The sequence below is a fragment of the Triturus cristatus genome, chromosome 8 (assembly GCF_964204655.1).
Source record: "Triturus cristatus chromosome 8, aTriCri1.1, whole genome shotgun sequence".
NCBI classification, from domain to species: Eukaryota; Metazoa; Chordata; class Amphibia; order Caudata; family Salamandridae; genus Triturus; species Triturus cristatus.
Window position 1 is genome coordinate 714,220,457 of NC_140591.1, and position 12,737 is coordinate 714,233,193.

The window sequence follows — 12,737 nt, forward strand, 5'->3', positions numbered from 1 at the left end:
CCTTTTAGTCAGGATAAGGGAAGTACATCTCTAACAAAACCCCTGCTCACACCCTGGTAGCTTGGCACGAGCAGTCAGGCTTATCTCAGAGGCAAAGTAAAGCATTTTGTTATGCCCTTACACCAGTTAACGCAAGTAGCCAGGTAGAGTTAAGTAGACTTCTTTATTAGTTTCATGTAGATAGATACATAAGTCCTTATTTGTGTTGCCAGCCATCTCTCCAGCCCCATTTCCAGCTCTTACACCTGCCCCACCAGGAGCAGCCTCCCTGCTGATCAGCCCATCTCCAACTACCACCCACTCATCCACACAGGCACCAAGGCTTTCCATTCATCACAGTCACACCAACATTCCGTCACCAGCTGAGCAGCTAGGAGACAGCTAGGCTGGATTACATTCAATGACACTTAAGAGGATATAACATTATCCCCTTCCTTTTAAAAGAAAAAAAACTGTGCGAAAACATGGGAATAAATATAAACAAGAAAATGTACAAAAGAAGAAAAGTTCTAACTGTGGAAAGCAAAGTTAAATACTACTTCACATGAGTGGGAACACTACGTAAACTGAAAAAAGGAAAAATATTGACAAGTAAGATAAAATCAAAAGCAAGCAATATTCCCATCCTTCCTAATAAACAAATTGACAATGTAGAGAAGGGTGGACCACACCCCAAGACAAACACTTGAGGCCAAAAACGACAACAAGAGTGAAACCAACACAAAAGATGAACGTGTACCACAAAGTAAACAACACAGAGGGTACACACAGTGAGGCGCAGGGCGACTTACACACAACACCTGAAGAGCAGGGCGACTTACACAGAACAACACATGAGGAGCAGGGCGACTTACACACAAACCATGATGTGCTGCGTAACGCGGCTTACAAACACATTAAGACCCAAAAAGCAGGCCAATTGTGCAGCTCAAGCCAACATACACAAAAAAGTGAAAATGGGGCTAACACCCATAAACACACACAGCCTATGTAGGGATGTACCTTTGTACAGCACAACGGGTAAATGGGACAAACACCCATAACCTAACCCTGTGTAAGGGTTAACATCATAAACACTTGTATATGGGAACCAACCCATAAGCCTACCCCCATGTAGAGGTCACTCAATGTAAAATTTAGAAAAGGAACTAGTACCCAAACCCATCCCTCATGTAAGGGAGTAACGTGTGACTACCACCCACTAAAATACATTGGCCACCCATATGTAGAGAAGCCTAAACTGTGGTATCACGAAGCAAGAAAACATTCCATAGGTCAAACAAATACTATTCCAGTAACTGTAGAACATTTCTAAACTGTACCCCACGCCGGTGAGCGACTTCTCACCCGAATAGTCACACTATTGCCAGACACTTGACAAATTTACACCCACACAAGAATAACCTGTAACAGACCTAGGTAAACTGCCATACATAGTGGTATCTTTGCTGTATTACAACGTAAGCAAGTCAACTAATAACACTTGAACATGTCTATATATAAAAGCACAAATTGAACATGACATGGCGACATGAGGAGTCACACTAAAATTTACAGTTAAACTTAAACTACACAAAGAAAGGTGGAAAGCTAGACAACTAATAACTTTGACCCAAAAGGAAAACGTTTCAGGCCGAGCTCTGAAGTGACCAACAGACATCGATTTTAGACAAATTCCTCCAGACATGTACCAGCCTTGACTAGGACCTTAACCAAAAGAAAATGAAAAGACAAAGTCATTGCGGCTTTACCAGATCAATGTGCCTTCATCGAGCTGAACATCAAGAAGTATCACTGTTAGACCTGGCACCATTGGCGTGAGTCTCCCTTCCATTTTTCGCTGTGTCTCCTCTGTTTTTGCTGGTTATAGATGCTCTGGGCGCTGTGCCACTGCCATTCAGTGCCACAGCGTGAATGCTCCCTGTGTAAAGTTGACATGTGAATTGGTATATCCATGATTGGCTTATTTGGTTTACCTGTTAGTCCCCAGTAGCGTGGCCTGTGTGTGCCCAGGGCTTGTAAACCAAATGCTGCTGGTGGGCCTGCAGCGCTGGTTTGCGCCACCCACAGAAGCAGCTTGTAAAGTGTGTCTCAGACCTGCCACTGCAGAGTCTGCGTGCAGTCCAGAACTGCCATCTTGGCTGTGAAGTGCACCCACTTCCCAGCCCCTGAACCTTCCCTTGACATCCTGTAAGCCACCCCTATGGTAGGGTGCATTGTATGTGTAAGGCAGGATATTCTCTGATGTGTGTAGCATGCCCTGGTAGTGAATTACACCCAATTTCATTTTTCACTACTGTAAGGCTACCTGTTCTCCATAGGCCAGAATGGGAGGTTTGGCTATTACATTCTATAGCCCTAACTGACTCACAGAACATGGTAGAAAAACGAATTTAGTATGTCTGAGCTCAGAATATTAAAATACATCTTTTAGTGAAGTTTATTTTTATATTCTGTGTTTGAAAATACCACTTTTAGAAAGTAGGTATTTTCTTGCCTAAGCCTTCCAGTGTGCTCTGCTGTTATGTGTATTGGCTGTCTGGTTTTGGAGGGACAGGGCAGGCTGAGTCAGACCTGGGTTGAATATTCAGATCTGCATTGGAGTATGGGGAGGGGTAGCTCCTGGACCTGAATAGGGCTGTGCCTGGCAAGGTGAATGCTGGCTCCACCTCCCACTGTGCGTCTGATGGCAGAGCCCCTCTTTCTGAAAGGAAGGATTCAGCCTGGTAAACAAAGTGCTCCGGGGCTGGGCAGAACTGGTTCTGGCTGGGTTCAGTGACTAGTAGCTTCTTAGAACAAAGACTTTTGGGGTATAAATATCTGTGCTGAATCCCCTACAATTTGTATTGCTCCTGGACAACAAGAAGAACCTCTGTCCGTGTAACTACAGGAATCTGCAGGAGAAGGATTGTCCTTGTGCTTGTGTGCTGTTTCTTGGACTGGCCTGCAGTGGGTACTGCGATAGCGGGTGTGCCCCAAGTTAACAATCCTGCGATGACAACATAAAAAAAGCTAACCCCTCTATGGAGCACAATGTTTTTACCCTCAAAATTCTTATCTTTCTATCATGCATGTCACCACTGTGCACGGGTCTATCTTTTCTCAAACGTTTGTTATACACTCTTTTCGGGTTCGTTTTTTCTATCTTGTCATTGCAGGATTGGTAGCTTGGGGCACACCCGCTATCGCAGTACTTTTGACATCACCCTAGTCACAGAACCATGTGCAAATTCTATGGTCTTCATGCAGGACCGGACTGGGAACCAAAACCGGCCCTGGCAAAGTGCTCAGCAACCCCCCCCCACACACACACACACACACCCGGGGGTTGGGGGTGCCGCCGAGCTCTTTGCCAAAGCCAGATTTCGGCCGATTTTGTTACAGGGCCGATTTTGCTGCAAAAACGCCCTGTAACGAAAACGGCCCCCAGGGGCCCAAAACTGGCACCCACCCGTCCGGCCCACCGGGGAATTGCATGGTGACCACTATGGCCAGTCCGGTTCTGTATTCATGTTACTGTCTCCTGGATGATACAATTTGTGACATTTCTGGTTACTCTTGACTTTTGTTGTAGTTCCACACGGAAGGAACAGAATTTCACCATCGCATTATTCATTTTGAAGCAATCCCCCTGAAGAAGGGTTTCAAAACCAGAAATGCATTGGGAATCTCATTTTTTCTTTTTAAAAAAAATTATTTTTATTAATTTTCCAATATGAACAGTATATGCAGCATTAATAACACTACAATGTACTCAGCATAATATGATGCCTGCTGCGTCCCCTAACATCCCCGCCCTCCTCCCGCCTACCCCATTCACCGGTGCGCCTTAAGGTATATACAGTGTAAACAATTACACAACTCTCTCTGAGCAGTTCATCAACATCAATGAGCAGGGGTAGTACAATACCGGAGGAATTGATATCATACACAATAACTGCCGCTATTGGCCTGTAGATAGTTGGTCAATCTATGCAAGTATGGGAGCTGGGACCCCTCGCTCCTCTTCAAATGAACCCTCCTCTGAGTCTACGTCCGGTGTCTGCAGTGCTGCAACTAAGGCCTCCCATGCCCTCGTTGTCTCATACGCTTTGTCGTTATTCAAACATGAGGCTTGTTGCAATCGAAGAATTCCCTCACTCCGTGCCCATTTAATCAATTCCGCCCGCCATCTCCCCACCTTAGGCCCCTGTCGTGCTTTCCAATGCATTGTAATCTCTCGTTTTGCCAATACAAGCCCCAGGTCTATGAATTTGCTAGTCACTTTCGTTCTGGCAGTATGCGGGAACCAGTGCAGTAGACAAGTGCCCGGTTCCAGTGCCACTGTCCTATCAGTAACCCTATTCAAGATGTCCAACACCTCCTCCCAATAGGTTCCCAAGGCCGTGCATCCCCACAACATATGCAGGAAGTCCGCTCCCTCCAGAGCACATCGCGGACATTGAGCCGCCGCCGCCTCGAAATACTGATTAAGCTTTGCAGGAGTTTCGATATGCTCTATGCAGGACATAAAACTGTATCATTTGAAACCGGGCATTTGTCGTACTCTTGCATGCCCTCTTAATCAGTTGAGCCCACGTCTTCTCAGGGATTTCCTTGCCAAGATCCACTTCCCATTTCCCCTGCAGTGTTCGCAACGGATCTAGATTCTCCGGTAAAGGCACGTTATGGCCTTAAATGTCCCGCGGCCATTACTACATATTGGCATGCCATTGAGGTTCGAGGTTCCAACAAACCCGTCTTCCAATAGAGTTGGATTGCGGCAATAAGCGCTGAATGCAACAAGTAGTCCCCCCGCGGGAGATCGTACCTATGTCGCAAGTCCTGGAAAGACAGCCAGGTCACGTTCTCGTACAAGTCCCCCAATACCTATATCTCCAGGTCCTCCCAGTTTGCCAGCACTGTCCAGTCCCCTCCATGTGGGAATGCTGTGCACATACCCAGCGGTATCTCCGGGGCAGACAGGCGAGCGGAGCCGGCCCTATGCTGACTCCGGTTCCAGCACAGCCTCATCGTCCGTTCCTCGGTCGTAAGCGACTCGAGTCGCATCTTCTGTTGTAGCACTATGAAGGACAAGATATAGCGCGGGACCCAACAACCCTCCGGGCCGTCCGTACCTCGAAACTCCCTTGCCACAGCCTGGGTCAGCCACTGCAGCTGGGCCGCTAAATAATACCACTCAAAATCCGGGACTGCCATGCCCCCATCTGATCTTGGCCTTATCATATTGGCCATTGCTACTTGTCTCCTGCCTGTCCCCCAGAGGAACCCGCTAGTCATAGAGCAGAGCTGCCTAAACACAGAGCCCGGGATCCAAATCGGCAAAGTTCGAAAATAGTATAATAAACGCGGTAGCGCTATCATCTTCAGGAGCGCTACCCGCCCCGCTACTGAAATCGTCAGCGCACTCCAGAATGCCATGCTACCCTTGAGGCCACGCATGGCCCGACAAACGTTGCCCTCCAGTAAATCGTCGGGGGCGTGGTAAATATTGGTACCGAGATAAGACAGACATCTAGGCTCCCAACGGGGCTCCATCAGCTGGAGAGGTTCCGTCGCAGTCGGGGCCAGTGGGAATAAACAGGTATTTGCCCAATTCACCCTCAACCCCGAGTAACGGCCAAACACACGAAGTAAGTGTCTTGCGCCATCTAAGTCCGTCGTCATATTTCCTAGGAACAACAATAAATCATCCGCATATAGGGAGATAAACTGTATGTCCCCCCGCAAGTACAAACCAGCATAGTAGTTCCCCAATCGGGCATGGGATGCTAGAGGCTTGATGGCCAGAGCAAATAATAATGGGGAGAGCGGACATCCCTGTCGCGTGCCCCGTTCAATCGAGCAAGCCGGAGAGATCGTCACGCCTGTGCGTACGCGCGCTGTCGCCGACCTAAATAGCAGCTCCGTCCATTCTACAAAGGAGTTCCTAAGACCATATGCATGAAGGACTCGGGACAAATACGGCCATTCTAAACTGTCAAACGCCTTTTCAATATCTACCGAGAGAACCGCCGCGTCTGGTGTATTAGCGTGACGCTCTCCCAGGATTCGCAAAAGTCGCCGCACGTAGGTTGCAGTGGTTCTCTCTGGGATAAAGCCTGCCTGGTCGCCGTGGACCAAGTATGTCATATAAGGAAGCAGCCGGGATGCAAGAATCCTACTTAAGATCTTATAGTCCGTCGTCAACATTGATAGCGGGCGATATGCCGACATAGATAGTGAGTCTCTCCCTGGTTTTAGCAGCGGGATGATGATAGCCTCTCGGGCAGAGCCCGTTAATTTCCCTATTTCCTTGGCTTCGCGATATACCGCTCGGAGTTTGGGGGTCAACGCATCAACATATGCCAAGTAAAATTCTATTGGCAATCCGTCTGACCCCGGAGTTTTTTTGCGCGCCACATGTTTTATTGCGCTGTGTATTTCTCCTTCCGTGATCTCCGGCCCCATTAGCAACCTCTGGTCTTCCTCAAGGCGTGGCAATCGTACTTCAGCTAAAAACTCATTCAACCCACCAGTCATAACTTGTAGTGTACTTTCATAGAATTACGCATAATATGCTAGGAACATCTCATTAATCCCTCGCTGAGTGTACTCCGTCATCCCCGTCGAGGTAGTCAAAGCTAGGATCGGTGTACCCCGCGGAGCCGGACTCGCTATCCATGCCAGGAGAGAGCCCATTTTATCCCTTTCCGCATGCGCACGTACCAGGTATTCCTTATGATCAAAGCAGCGTAATCGCTCCACTTGTGTCGCCACCTCCTCCCTCGCCGTCATAACCTCATTTTGCAATCCAGGGTTCCCTGGGCAAGCTTTCTCTGCCCGTCGCAACCGGTGTTCCCCCTTTTCTATATCCTGCAACAGCATTTTCCGCATACCTTTCCTTTTAGCGATGCATAATCCCCGTATTACCACTTTAAATGCGTCCCATTCCAGTTCTAGGGTCGATGCTGTCCCCCCATTCTCAAGAAAATAACGCTCTATTCCCTCTCGGATCTCTGCCCGAAACACCGGGTCCTCCAAGGCTTCAGGACGTAACCGCCAGGTGGGGACAACAGGTCGCTCCCGGGACCATCTTACCATCAACAGCAGCGGGTTATGGTCCGAAATTATCTTCGCCAAGTACTCACTCCAGCGCACTAATGCATGAATATCCGGAGAGCATAGCACCGCATCCAGCCGCACATGTAAGTCATGTAGGGGAGAATAATAAGAGTAATCGCGCTCTCCTATGTGGTGAGCTCGCCATTTATCTATTAATCCCCATTCAGCTTGCCAGTCCTTCCTAAATTTCGATAGCTTATGGGCAGGCACCTGGGGCAAAGGGGGGTGCGACCTGTCAAACTCAGCATCCAGAACGGAGTTAAAATCACCCCCTAGTAACACTGAGCCTGTTAAAAAGGGTGCTAGTTTCCCCGTTAATGTAGCAAAAAAGGATTTCTGTTCCACATTGGGGGCATACACACTGCACAGCGTCACATCCCTCCCATCCAATCTACGCATGACAGCCACATATCTCCCCTCTGGGTCTATTAAATGCTGGGTCGGTTGGAAAGGAACCCCCGCCCGCACCCAGATCAGGGCTCCCCTAGCATAGGCAGAGTATGTTGTGTAGAAAAGCTGCCCTCTCCAACGGCGCTGTAAGGCCCTGCCTTCGCCTTTATCTATATGGGTTTCCTGGAGAAAAGCTATCTGCGCCCCTCTACGTACCAGGTAAGCATGAATTTTATGGCGTCTCATCAACGTATGCATCCCCTGTACATTCCACATAATACATTTCAGCTCAGGTACTGATCCCATAATGCAACTCGTTCTTGTGTCGTGACTGCCCTCCCCACATTGGCGCACCGGTGATATGAACTCCCCCCAGCAAGACCCCAACAACCCCCCAAACCCCCTCAACGCCCCTCCCCAGAAAAGGCTCCAAACAGCTAGTACCCATCCAAACAGTCCACCTAAAATCCCTCTGGTAACTACCAGGGATTCGCTCTATTAGCGAAACAAGGGGAGGAGGCCCAACACAAAGAAGACCAGGCCCGCTGCTTCAGCTCACCCCCATCGCCGAACCCCGTTATAAAAGAATCTCCCCCTTCTCAGAAAGGACCTCCCCCCGACAGGCAAGGACCCACATATCTCGGACAACCCGACAGGCCCCGCAACTCAGTCAGTGCTCCCCCATATCTCCCCACAAGGCTAACTCCACCCGTGTCAACCGGCCCCTCTTACTAAACATGTCATCAGATCAAGTGTCCACAATCTCATCCGCCGTTCTGGGAGTAATGTGCGGCATGGCAACACTCCACGCATCAGTTCCATCTGAATCTGATCCTGCCGAGCCCTTTTCAGAGTCTGTCAGTCTCAGCATCGCAGTGTCACTCGCCTGAGACAGTTCTGTCACAGCATGTAGTACCGCCATTCTTTCTTTCTCTGTTTGAGTAGTGATGGGTCTTTGTGCTTCATTGCGCTGTCTCCTGGGGCGACGCTCACGACGTGGTCGAGGTACATCAATCCTCTGTCCCCCAGTGCGTCCCGCCGCACCCGCTCCTGCCCGGTGGGATTCCAGCCAACTCCATCCTTCGTCAGGGTCGTTAGGAAAGATCGTTTTGCCATCCAACGATATGCGCAGCCGTGCCGGGAACATCAGAGAGTATTGGATGCCCTCGTCTCGGAGGGCCTTCTTAACCGCCAGGAACGAGGCCCGATGGCGCTGTACCTCAAGGGTGTAATCCGGAAATAGTGTGACATTGCTATTGTCCACCCTATAGGGGCCCGACGTATGCGCCCTGTGCAGCAAGAGGTCTCTATCTTTATAATGGAGCAGACGAGCCTCTACAGGCCTGGGGGGTCTCCCAGGTGCCAACGGGCGGGCAGGAACCCTGTGTGCACGCTCCAACGTGTAAAACGGAGCCAGACCCTCTGGAGCCACCTCGCTACGGAACCATTTCTCCAGGTAATCAAGCATAATTTCCCCTTCAATTCCTTCCGGCAGGCCCACCACTCGCACTTTATTCCATCTATTGCGTCCTTCAGCATCTTCAGCCCTCTTCTCCAGTGCTTGGATCCTACGCATAACATCACACATTTGAACATCTAGTGCTTTCTGCGATGGTTCCAGGGCTTCCAGAGTAGTCTCCGTCTGCTTCATCCGATCTACCAGCTTCGCATGGTCCGCCCGCAGGAGTCCCAGCCCCAGCGACACTTGAACAATGTCCTGCTGTAGCGCTTCCTTCGTATCAGTGATCGCCCGGAGAATCTGATCCACCTGTTGTTGCATCATCCCCTCAGGAGGCGAATCGGCTTTCCCCTGCGCTCTCTGCTCCCCCACGTTGCCGTCCGGCTCCGGGTGTGCTCCTCCCTGCTTGCCACGCGGTTTCCCCATGGCCGTATAGCTGTCGATTCCGTGGGTACCCCAATCTATCGTACCTGTAGCATCGAATCGCTCAAGCGCTTGAGCTTTCCCACAGACCGGTTCACAGTGATCAGGCCCTGGTCAGGCAGCGTGGCCCTCCCTATGAGCAGCCGCCAAGGCGGGAACACACTCAACCGGTTCCAGTTCTCAACCTACAGCAGACCCAGCTGGCTCGGGTCCGAATCACAGCGGTGTTCCCACCTTGTTCTCCAGGGTGCTCTGCCGCCAACTTCCACAAGTCCAGTGTACCCCTGTCGGCAGGCAGATAGCGGTGTCTTCCACTGTATAGCCCACCGGCGCCAACAAGTATCCTCGGGTTTCAGAACGACCCTTTCCGCCACAGGACTTCTCTGGGAAAATTCCTGATTCTTCTCTATTGCAGGGCAACAGCTACATATCCACTCGGGCATCCAGCTCCTTCAGTCCCATCGCCAGGGCACCACAGTGCTACACTGGGTCTTCCCACCACCTCTGGGGCACAACACAGTACACAGGCACTCCACAGGCAGTGTTCAGTCATTAAAGGGCGACTCCTCCGCAATCAATGGGGAGAAACCTCACCTCTGATGGCTACCCAGCAGCTCCTCAGCTCCATGCGGTCTGGCCTCCTCCGCCAGAAGGCTTTGCAGCCAAGACTCCCCACCGGCATCCAGAGATCACCGCAGGCGGACACATCAACGCCTCTCCCGTGGTGACTGGATATCGGGCCGATGCCACTCCCTAGAGAGGCCGCTGGTGATATCGCTGCGCGGCTGTAGACCTTTCCCCCTCCGATTACCGTGCAATGTGGTGGGCGCACCCAGCGACAGTAAACTCAGCCACAGTGCTGATCCACAGGATAAGATCAGCGTCCCCGCGCCCTTTCAAAGTGGAGGTATTGTTCGTGGAGCACTAGCCACGGACCAACCGGCACCAGAAGGACACTCAACTCGGGCCACCCAGCAAACAGTCCGGCCCTTAGAACGTACACTGTAGCTGCGGAATGCTTTGAGCTGCCCAGGGGATCTATCGACCAAACAGCAGTTTCCAATCGGCCCCCTCTGCCTGTGTCTTGTTTAGGTGCAAGCTTTAAGGAGCACCTATCCAATGAACATCCGTAATCGATTGCCAGGAAACCACCTGCTGGGTAGGCAAATGGGGAGCAAGTACATCTTCTGAGCAAAACACCGCTGCGCCAGACAGGATTGCATCCAGGATCATCCCTCTATGCTGCCAGTGATTTATTATCAGCCCCCAACGTAAGAGCTTTTTCCAATATGGGCCACAAGTCTGCCGCCACTGTCCAGCTGCGCTTGTCCCCCGCCGCCTCTTCCGAATAACGTGCCGGCAGAGCCAGCCACCTCGCTCATACCAGCACTGCGAGCGCTCACCCGGCTCCAGATCACCACTGTAACGGCCCCTCACATCTCCGCTGCCGGGTACTTCAGACGCTTCGGTTGGCCGCCGTTGAGCCCTTCATCATAATCCTGGGCACCAGCAACGGGTAGACGCCAGGCCGCACCGCAGGCGAAGCTTATCCGCGGCCGTCGCTAGTCGCCGCCTCCACAGCTACGCGGCCGGCTTGCAGCCATCTTGCCCGCACTCCGATTCAGCAACTGCCGTCGCGGCGAGCGCCGATCCCGGCACAGGATAGCAGGATCTCCGCCCATACACTCCGCAGGACCCCGCCGTCAAGGGGGCCCCCCCTCCAAGATCGCCGGTACGGCAAACCGGCGTTTAAACAGGATAACTAGTGGGGTCGGCGCGGAGCTCTCAGCTCACGCGACCGTCCTCATCGGCGTCCAAGCCACGCCCCCCATGCATTGGGAATCTCATCATTTGAACTTTTGATTTCATATGTAATATTTAATGTTATGCTTTTGATGTCTTGATAAGATTACAAGAACAGGAAACGGTCAGTTGCATGTATTCACTTTTGAATGTTACACATAGGCACCAGTAGGATTCACTATATTGTTTGTACCAAAAAATACAATGCTTTTGAAATTTCCAAGGGTTGCATTGTCTTAAATTTGGATTATATTTGTTAAAAAATATCGTTTTAAGATTTTTGAAACCTAATACAGGACTTAGGCAGTGCATCTCACAGACCTGGAGGATCCCAGGCCTTGAAATCTGTGATTTATGTAAAGGGGTTAGGGCTATACCCCTCAGTGAGATAGCACGCTGAAACACCAGCAAGTGATCAGTTTATTTTGGTTACCTCATTTAAACACATATTTTTAACAAGGTGTGCAGGTCAATACAACACATACAACGCATTTTGTCAAGCAGCCCATTGTAGCAGACCAGCACCCACAGTAAAGATTGACTATGACTTCATTCAAAGATATTGCGGACCTCACAATAAACCAGGCTGAAACCAAAGCATATATATCTGAGGAAGCAGAGTCGATATACTCTCTGATAGATGAAGCACGGACATTCACTTGGCACTACAACACAATTATGAAGACAACTGGAATACACCATGAGGAAGGAAGTCAATCAACGTTTCCACACCACTACTCTCATAGAATACCACAAGGTTAAGCGTATACCTAGGGGCCTGAGAATAGCCCTAAAACCTATGCTTTTTAAATTCAACAAAACATTCATGTCACGGTGGCATGCGATACTGAATAAATGCTCATTAGATTTAATCTTATTGATCATTGAAGAAAAGAATTGTCAAGTATTCTAAATAAGCTCACCCAAGAGATCGCAAAATTGAAAGATGAAATATCAGAAAGAATGGAGCAGGAAGATTTGAGTAAGGCCTTAGAGGACATTAATGTTAAACTGGACAGTTATGCCAAAGAGGTGCACGATCGCAAAATAAGAAAGTTCAGACGGGACACAATCGATTACAAATTAGACGAAGTCTATTCGTGGGCGGAGGCGTATGCCCAAAAGAGGTTCACTAGAAGACCAGGAAATACCTCCTCGGAGGAAAGTGTCGCAACTGATCAGGACTTATCCTTACAAAGACCACCGGCACCTAAGAATACAACACCAACAGAGGAAATTGCTACCACCTCGACTGACACACCGTCTTTTTTGGCCGAGGGCCAATCCTCAAATTTACCACCGGACAAAACAGTTCCATCAAAAGAAAGTACGTCCGGAGGGGACAAACCAAAAAAAACCACAGAAGGTGGCAGACTACAGCGGAATCCCAAGAAACATACCTAGTCATCAACATCTCCAAGAAAAAATTTAGCAATGAAGAACTACGAGTATTGAACAAAGGGACTTCATTTGTCCCTACATTCTCTTCCAACGCTCTGGAAACGGAAGTTGCGTTGTTTAAATTTATGCGACGCCTAAGATTGAAATGGTTCTTCTT